General features: G+C 54.2%; 1 long non-coding RNA gene across 2 annotated transcripts in view; it reads left to right on the top strand.

Moving 5' to 3' along the window:
* The first annotated feature begins 2,734 nt into the window (after positions 1-2,734).
* LOC102993168 (uncharacterized) overlaps positions 2,735-9,310 on the top strand; it is a 56,114-nt gene continuing 49,538 nt past the window's right edge. Inside the window, exons 1-4 of one of the 2 annotated variants that reach the window (XR_447283.3) lie at positions 2,735-3,042; positions 4,262-4,414; positions 6,363-6,478; positions 9,191-9,296. This is a non-coding gene — a long non-coding RNA (uncharacterized lncRNA). Of the gene's footprint in view, positions 3,043-4,261; positions 4,415-6,362; positions 6,479-9,190; positions 9,297-9,310 lie in introns of those variants that run through there. The other variant, XR_008619433.1, reaches the window with a different exon arrangement.

The following is a 9,310-nucleotide window of genomic DNA, read 5'->3' as shown; positions in this document are numbered from 1 at the left end:
CCCTTCCACATCCTTTGCCCACGCTCCAGGCCTCTCAAATCCCAGCTAACTGATGAGGTCACTGAATTTGTACCTCTCTGGCTGACCCACCCTTGGGGGCAGAGGTCATCAGGTCCTCTGCATTCCTGCCTCCATCCCCAACACCTGAGACATCGTGGACTAGCCTCTTGCCTCTTCTCCACAGCCATTCCTTCTGTACAGGCCCCAACTTACAAATGAGGAAGTTACCCACCCATGAGCCAGATGTGCATACCTTATACTTACTCTATCCACGGTTCTACGTGGTAGGTGGGTAGCTGAGTAGTTGGGTCAGGGCAATACAAAACCATATCCTCCCATCTCCGGGTAGTGATCTCAGTGAAATGGGAACTGGGGCCCCATCCTCCTCCCTTCCGACACCCTCACTCTCACGTTCTTCTGCAGCCACACAGTCCCAGTCCAGGAGAGCAGTCATACTCTATTACTGTTACCATTCATAACGGCTTACATTTATTAAACGTTTACAATGTGTCGGGCACTGTGCTGTTTTACATTAATCTTCTTATTTAACCTCCAGAGCAACCAAATATAGTGGATGTAATATTACTCCCACTTCGCAGATGAGAAAACTAAAGCTCAGAGAAGTAGCTAGCTGCAGGGGATACACAACTAATATACACGGGCTTCAAATTCAACCTTGCCTTCAACCACTGTGCTGCACTTACTGCCTGCTGGTCACGTGCATGGTTTGAAATGCAGCCTGTTACCCCCGAGAAGTCTATCTGGGAACCTCCAGCCCGTGCTACCAATTCAGGAGAGCACACAGCACCACAGAAACATGGAAGGGGCTGCGCCTGGAGTCTGATGCCTGGGTGATGTTTCCAGGACCATCCCAGCTCTCTGCAGTGTCTGTCCTTCCTCCACTTTGGAATCCAGTCTCTCAAATCACTAAAATTTTCTCCGAATGGCTGACAGGGCCGATGGGCGCACCGAGGAAGACGGCTGCCATGTGGAAGTTCAGCAGCTGTGTCATATCTGAGTTTGTAGTTGAGAATGGCTGCTTCACCGTAAGACCTTCCTTCCTCTCAATCTTCTCAGCCATCTACAGGCAGGTACACCACAGCCAAGGAGGTCTGTGGGACCTTCCCTTGGGGGTGTCACGTCCTGAACCCCCTTCCTCCACATGGACCTAATTCTGAACCTGGCCCTAACATCAGTCTCTGGGGGTCCTTGCAGGAAGCAACCCACAGCCTGGGGTTGCAGACACATCACCCCTCACACTTGCAGGCAGGGGAACGGAGAGCAAAGCTGGGGGCCCATCCGGCCACAGCACAAGCACGCGCTCAGTGGAATAACACTTTGAAGGATTTGGGGTTTTTCAAAATCCCCCACCTCCCTCCTTCGCAAAAGCAGCCAAGGTCAGGCCTGGGAAGGCAAAGAGGCAGGAAATCAAGAGTAGCCACTCCTGGCTCCCTCCAGCTACGGGACAGAGGCCACAGGACACAAAGGGCTAGACCCCAATTTGGCTGCGTGCTCTTGAACAATACCTGACACAAGGCAGTGAGGCTGGCCTTCTGGGGGCCAAGCTCTTGAGAATGTGCATCCAAGGACAAGGGGAGCCTGGCCCCTCTCCGTGCCCCGGCTTTGGGTGTCTGCCCACGCACACAGACCTCCAAAATTCAGCTTCAGGACAAAAGAAGCGGCGGGAAAAAGAAGCCACTGCCTCCCCTCAGGCTTTTCCAAACCGAACAGGACCACCTTCCTCCCTCTCCCCGTGACGGAGATGCGTAGGCCCGGTTCCGCTCCAAAACCAGCCCTCCCCTAACAACTGCCTAAGTTCTACTCAGCGAACCCAAAGGTTCCGTTCTAAGTATGAGCCCAGCCGGGAGGCCCAGAGTTTCGCGGAGGCTGCTCTTTTTGGAGAAAGGGCGCGCATCTGGTCTGGCCCCGGTTCTGGGGCTGGCGGGGGGCACGCTGCCTCGGCTCCCGTCGCCTTGGCCGACACCGCTCCCGGGTTGTGGGGGACCAGACGCCGGCCTCGCTGGTCTCCAACCCGCTAGGATTTTTAGGCCTCTGGGCAAAGAGCCTGGAACACCACCCCACGGCTGGGGGAGGGGGTGTCCTGTCAGGTGACTGAGGACCCGGATGCCCCCCGCCCCCGGTGACCACCCGGGCCGAGGCGGGGGCGGGGCCCACAGGGTGTAGGGGGGGAAAGCCCAAAAGTTTGCCCAAGTCTCTCTCCAGCGGCGGCCCGGGGCGCGCGGGAGCCGGGCGCAGACCCCCTCCGCCCCCGCGCGCGCGGCGGGCCCCAGGGAGGGGGGGCGCACTTACTGGCCCCCTCGATCTTGTCGGCGCCACGGCTCCACGTGATCTGCCGCGTCTCCAGCTTGACCTGGAAGGTCTTCCGCTCGGGCCGCTGCGACTTCTTGGAGTAGAACAAAGTCATGACGGTGCCCACCTCGAGGCTGCGGCAGAGGTGCAGCACCTCGGCGTCCGAGGGCGCGCCGGGCCCGCAGCCGTTGGCGCAGGGGGACGCAGCACCCGCCATGGCTCCGGCGCTGGGGGCGGCACAGGCGGCCGCGACGCAGGCCCGCCGGGAGCCAGCTGGCGGCGGCGGCGGCGGCGGCGGCGGGCGAGCAGACCCCGGCGGCGGCTCCTGCGGGCGGAGACGGGGCGGGGCCTGAGCGGGGGGCGGGGCGGCCCTGCAGGCCCCGCCTCGGCCCGCGCGCCTGGAACAAAGGCGCCCGCGCGCCGGTGGGGAGGACCCCCGCCCGCCGCCGCGCCTGCGCCCCGCGACCCCCGGACAATCCCCGGCTGGGGGCGCGCGCGCCGCCAGCGGTCGACCTGCCAGTCCCTCCGTCCCGCAGAGCTATCTCACGCGGCCCCGGACACAGCCTGGCGGCCACGGCCGGCCCCGTCACGCGCGGCAGCCTCGCGCCGGCCCGGCCGTCAGTCGCACACGCACAGCCGGCTGCCCAGCCCACTGTCCCGCACAGGCCCGGCCGCAGCAGTTCCCTCAAGCCCGCTTCCGGAGTGCCGCCCGCGCAGCGACCGGGAGGAGAGGTGAGGGTGCGGAGCGCCCCCCGGGCCCGCCAGCCAAACCCAGTACCTGGGCGGGCTGCCCGGCGGAGGGAACCAGGCCAGGCCGCTTCGCCTCACACCCGCGGCGGCGGCGGCGGCGGCGGCGGCGGGTCCTCCGCGCTCCCTCTCAGGGGAGGGGAGGGGGCGGGGCCTCCTGCGGATTGGTCGGCAGGCTCTGATGGACAGCCGGCCTGTCCCGTCTTTCCCCTCTGGCCGCCCAGGGCCGGCCCGCGGGCAGCTCCTAAGATTGTTGGACCCACGTTTGTCCCGGCCCAGTGGCCAGTGTGGCCTTGGGAGGGTCCTGTTATTCGGAGTAGTCCCACAGGCCTGAGCATCCACTGCAGGCCCTCCAGTGGTCTTCGCCTCTGTCCCTTACCTGGACCAGTGTCCTCCGCACCGCACGCTGCGTCTCCACGCGGCAGGACGCGGGCTCAGGCCCTACCTCACTGCGCCCCTCCTGCAGATGCTCTCCGGAGCTTTGGTTTTCCCGGCCCGACTCCCCTTGTTTTCCTCCTCCCTCTCTGGGCGCTGCCTTTCGACCTCCAGAAGCTTCTCTTCCTCTGCGGTGGGTCCTAAGTCAGTTCCCAAGGCGACCTGACCCTTCCCATGGCGTCACCCCCCCCGTCCCCCCTCCCTCGCCAAACCCAGGCACCCTAGTGCCAAAGCTGTATCTCCCCCGCATCCAACTACCTGCTCAACGTCCCCACGTAACACAGACATCTCACCTCCCTCTTCAAATTGCTTCTCCCATAGCCTTCACATTCTCAGAACATGGCATTAAACTCCTCTGAGATGCTTGGGCCAAAACCATTGGAGTTACCCTTGATTCCTCTCTCTGCCTGAACCCCACAGCAATCCATCAAGTCCAGTTCACTCTACCTTGGGATATCCCTGCTCCACCCACGAGCTCAAGGCCCATCTTCTCTCATCCAGACTCTAGCTTCCTTGGTCTTGCCTGCATCTATTCTCTATGCTCTAGTCGTTAAAATGAAGTTAAATCATGATTCCCTACCTCCAGCCTCAAACCAGTCATAACTTCCCATGGCACACAAAATCCACTCTCCCTACCTGGCCCAGCAGGTCTTAGTGGTCTGGCCCCTTTCTCACCCATTTCATCTGTCACTACCTCCCCTTCACTCCATTCTCCAGCCACAAGGCCTTTTGTTGGTTATTTGAATAATTCCCACTCTTTGTCTTCCAGCAGCCACTCCCTAGACTCACCCCTGCAATCTAGCTGCCCCTGTCACAGAACACCGCCCAAACTAAAGACACCTGCGGTCACAGTGGAGCCTGTCTGACGGACGTTGAGCCATGCAGAGCCAGACAGAGCAGGACAATGTACTGCACGTCAGAGGTAAGAGGCTCAGCAGAGCACCCAGCTGATGCTAGCGTAACATCCAGGCTTCCAGGAATGTGTGAGTACATATAAGTGTGTGCTCGGGCTTTCCACCCAGCTGGGTGGTGACTAGTGTCTGGGGCTATCTCTGACTTTGTCTTGCTGTAGTGGTAGCGTGTGCATGTGTGTGTGTTTTGATCCCCTCAAGTGCAGCCCCCAAGGAGCTGAGAATTCAGCCTGCAGTTGAGGTGTTTGTGCTAGTAGGCTTCAGCCACCCAAGGGGAGGTGGAGTGGCTGAGATGGACTGCCACCTAGTGACAGGCCTTTAAAGTAGGAGGGAGGGAATGAAAGTTGACCCAATGCCCGGCCCAACATTACAAGGTTTAAACAACATGTTGTCACACCTGATCCTCATAATTACTCTAATCAGGGATGATTGTTTCCAATTTACTGATGAGAAACTGAGATTCAGAGAAGTTCTACAGCTTGCCCCAAGGCCACATAACTAACAAGTGGGGATTTGAACCCAAATCTGTCTGACGCCATGCATTTTCTGCCTCACAGGAAAGCCACTGGCTTCAGTAGGTGCTGGTGGTCAGTGGACAGTGGAAACGGAGGCTAGCTGGCTAATCAGCAAGGGTGAGGGGAGGCCCTGGGCGTGGCTGGCTCTGGGAGTGGCTGGCCCTGGGCACAGGAAACCTGAGTGCAGAACTTGAGTGCTCACAGCTTGTGGCTTGGGCTTGTTGGGGCTTGAAGTGGTGCTTGCCCCTGTCTGCGGCCTTGAGCTTCTCTGTGCCAGGTGTCGGAACCGTGAGTCAGGAGAACAAGAGAAACTCAGCACCAGCGCCCCGGGAATTCACAGACATTAGACAAACACTTTGTTATGTAGGGACAATTATGATGGAGGCTATGGAGAAAAAGAAGAGGGCTATGAGCTAAAACATTAGGGAGACTTACTTGAGATCTAGTAGACAAGGAAGACATCAGCAGAGGCCTAAAGGATGTGAGGAGATGGCTGGGTGAATTATTAGAGGTGGGTTGGAGGAAAGTACTTTCTAGGCAGAGGTAACAGCATGTACAAAGGCCCTGAGACCAGAAAGAGCTTAGTAAGTTTAGGAATAGAAAGAAGGCTAGAGTTTACTAAATGAGAGGGAACACGGGAGGTGATGAGGCCAGGAAGACAGGTTGGGGCTGACTGGGCCCCTCCCTGCTTATCTAATCCGTTTTTCCAGGAGGCCTCCTAAGTGCTGCAGCCCTCATTTACTTCTTGGGCCAACTTGGGCAGCCTGTGGGTGGTGATGCTTTTTAAAAATCTCCATTTTTCCATTTTCTGAGAGCTTCCCGACATGAAGCCCATGCTTCCTTGCTTTTGCTTTTAGTTTTGCCTCTGGGTCCGGGCCTCCGGGGGCTCCAGAAATCCCTGCCAACAGGATCTCAAGTTTTCAGTCTGCTGCCAGGCTCTTAATCAGGAAACAGGGCCCCATTTTTTCCTGGGACTTCTGAGCCAGCATCCCAGGCCTCAGGTGCCTCCCTCCACCAAAGTAGGTTCGGGAAAAGCAGGGTGCGCAGAGGGTGTGACTGGTATGGGCTTCCCCCAGCTCAGCATATATATGGGTACGTGGGTGTTACTGGCAGTGCCTGCAGCTGCGCTGGCTGGGAGGGAGCAGCCCAGCACCCACGAAAGGCCCACACAGATGACATCACCAAAGCTAGCCCGGCTTGGGCCTATTTCTGTCAACACTCATGCTTCAGCATGCTCCGGCTACGCCAGTACCTGTTCCTGGAGTTTGGGGGGTAGTCCCAACCGAGTTGCCCCTTTGCCCTTGTGGGCCTGACCCCACAGGTGTTTATTTAGCAAACACTTAGAACAGCGCTTGGCATGTAGTATAACTGCTTTACCCCCATTGGCTCATTTACTCTTCATTACAGCACTGAGATAAGTTCTCTCATTATCCCCATTTCACAGAAAAAAAATTGAGGCATGGAGAGATTAAGAGGCATACTCGTGGACACATAGCTAAGAGGTGGCAGAGATGGGATTCAAACCCATCCAGAGTCCATGCTATGTTGCCTTCCATGTAGGTATGAACATTTTATTGTGTTTTCTTACCCCTTCTTTAATACCCATACCTGATGTGTTTTCTATTTTCAATTATTTGGTTAAATACTGTTACAGGCTGGGTCCTTTGGGAAGCAGGCTTTGTGACAGAGGTTAGTGTGCAGAACATTTTTTAGGGAGTGCCCTTGGGATCAACACTGTGGAAGGGAAGGAAGGAAACAGGAGGGGACGCAGGGAGAAGTTAAGCTGTGATTCAGGCCTGGTGACAGCCTCCGCCAGCCCCCCCAGGGAGCTCTGTTGCAGCACCTCAGTCAGCCATTGAATGTGGGCTGTCTTGGGAAGAGCACAGCCTTGGCCAGACAGCTGTCTGCAGCCACGGTGGTCTTAGGGAACTGACAGGTTTCCCGGAAACAAGTGCTTCCTTGAAGGGGAATCTGACTGGCACATCACTGTACCCATCACAAACGTCTTCTTTCTTAGTCTTTTAAGTACTCCAAACATTTCTTAAAAGGCAAAAATATTGTACTGTAGAAATGGGATATGCTGTTATCCGAAGGAGGAATGTAATTTGGTTAATATGGGTTAACATGGCGGCTGTGATTGAGAATTGAATGTTGGCTGAGCTTCCTGGTAGCCAAAGCAAAAACTCTTTCTATTCTGATAATTGATTCCTTGGGGGAGAAAAATTTTCCTGGGTTTAAATTATAAAAGAAGTTTCTCAAGTGGAGACTTATTTGATTGAAATAGTGGAGAATGTTCTCAGCAGATTAACAGCAAATGCTGACACAGTTTTCATTGTTCCTTGTAATGACCTCGAGTAAATATAGAAGGTATAAAAATATATCTTAGTGAAGCCCCTTCCACAGTTGAAGGTAGGCAGATTTATAGACTTGCAGCATCAAATCTGATCCACGCATGAAACTTTATCCCTTCTCTTTAAACTTTTTAAAATTTTTACTCAGTAGTTTCTTATGTTAGGTGTCTGACTAGCCCTTCTCAAGCGTTTGAGTCAGCCAGCCTGCCCCTAAGCCTACAGCTGGTACTTAATAAGCATTCACCTTAGTGCACTTTGAACTCCATCCCATAACCTGCGGTCTTGTCTTTTGAGCTCTCGTCCCCAGTATCCATCCATTGGCTCCACCTTAGTCATTGGGCCTCACACTTTTTCTGTCTTATTCTCCTGCTCACCTGGGAGGTACTCTCAGCCACTCCAGAGCCTCGTGTTTTCCGTCCCTCAGGGGGAAACCAGGCTGGGACTCTGCTCTCTCTGCAGACCCTGCTTCCCCTTTGCTGATGGGCTTCTCTAATGGGACCCAGATGTTGAGGCAGGAGAGCTGGACTCCAGATGTCCCTTCTTCAGGGAGGTGGCAGGGATACTGTAATAGCTTTGCTGCAGGCAGAGAAGGGGAGTGCCCTTGCTAGCCGTTGGCACAGGCCAGGCCGGACCTGCTGTTTTTCCACCTTTTCTTCCCTTCTTCCAACAAACACTCCTGATGCCTCCTCTATAGCATTGAGACAGCAGAATGAATCAGACCGAGTTCCCACTCCAGTAGTGGAGAGAGAAATGCTGACAGACGTTTGTCAACAGATGACAGTTCAGTGTGATAAGGGCCCCTGGAGCACTGGGAAGGGACAGCTGACCTTACTAGACCTGTTGGTGGCTGTGGGGACAGAGCAAAGTGAGGGGTATGCCTGAAGATACGGCAGCTCCAAATATAAGACAGTCAGTCACCTGTTTTCACAATAAGGTCACTCCAGGTGTTTTGTGGCTATTTTTGCAACTAAAATATTGATAAATATTTTTAGAGATGCATGACTCAGATGTCCACATATAAGTTTATTTAGTTACATATTTTAGTTATTTATCTTTTAAATTTATTTATTTCATTTTTGGCTGTGTTGGGTCTTCATTGCTGCACGCGGGCTTTCTCTAGTTGTGGCGAGTGGGGGCTACTCTTCGTTGTGGTGCGTGGGCTTCTCATTGCGGTGGCTTCTCTTGTGGAGCACGGGCTCTAGGCACGCGGGCTTCAGTAGTTGTGGCTCGCGGACTCTAGAGCACAGGCTCAGTAGTTGTGGCGCATGGGCTTAGCTGCTTCGCGGCATGTGGGATCCTCCTGGACCAGGGTTCGAACCTGTGTCCCCTGCATCGGCAGGCAGATTCTTAACCACTGCGCCACCAGGGACGTCCCTCTTTACATAAATCTTTGACTTCTATATAGTTGTTGCCATTAAAGCCACTTTTTGAGTCATCTAGTATAATTTCTGAAAGCACGTCATCTCAGTCGAGAAAGAGCACTTTTGAAAAATCAGCTTTATTAAGGAATAACTTACATAAACTAAAATGCACCCATTTTAAGTGTAAAGTTTGGTGAGCTTTGACAAACGTATACCCTCATGTGACCTCCACCCAGTTAAGTCATAGAACATTTCCATCACCCCAAAAAGTGTTTGGGTGTCCTTTTACAGTCAGTCTCCCCTGCCCCCAGCCGGCAATCACTGTCTACTTTCTGTCACTACAGATTAGTTACGTGAGTTCTAAAATTTCATGTGAATGGAATCATAGAGTATGTACCCTTGGGTCTATGTTCAGCATAATGTTTTTGAGATTCACCTGTGTTGTTGCAGAGAAAATACTTTTTGAATCAGTATGTGATACTATCACTAGAAATTTTAAACTAAGCATAATTACCTTTTTGTATAACATTAAAACAGGTTTCTTTTCATTTCTCCCATAGATATATATTAATGATCTACATAATCACCACTTAAACTGTATTGCTTTAAAAATGTTACAGAGGGCTTCCCTGGTGGCGCAGTGGTTGAGAGTCCACCTGCCGATGCAGGGGACACGGGTT

This window comes from Physeter macrocephalus, chromosome 14, assembly GCF_002837175.3.
Source record: "Physeter macrocephalus isolate SW-GA chromosome 14, ASM283717v5, whole genome shotgun sequence".
NCBI lineage: Eukaryota > Metazoa > Chordata > Mammalia > Artiodactyla > Physeteridae > Physeter > Physeter macrocephalus.
Note: the sequence above shows the minus strand (reverse complement) of the source record. Positions and strands in the feature narration are given on the sequence as shown.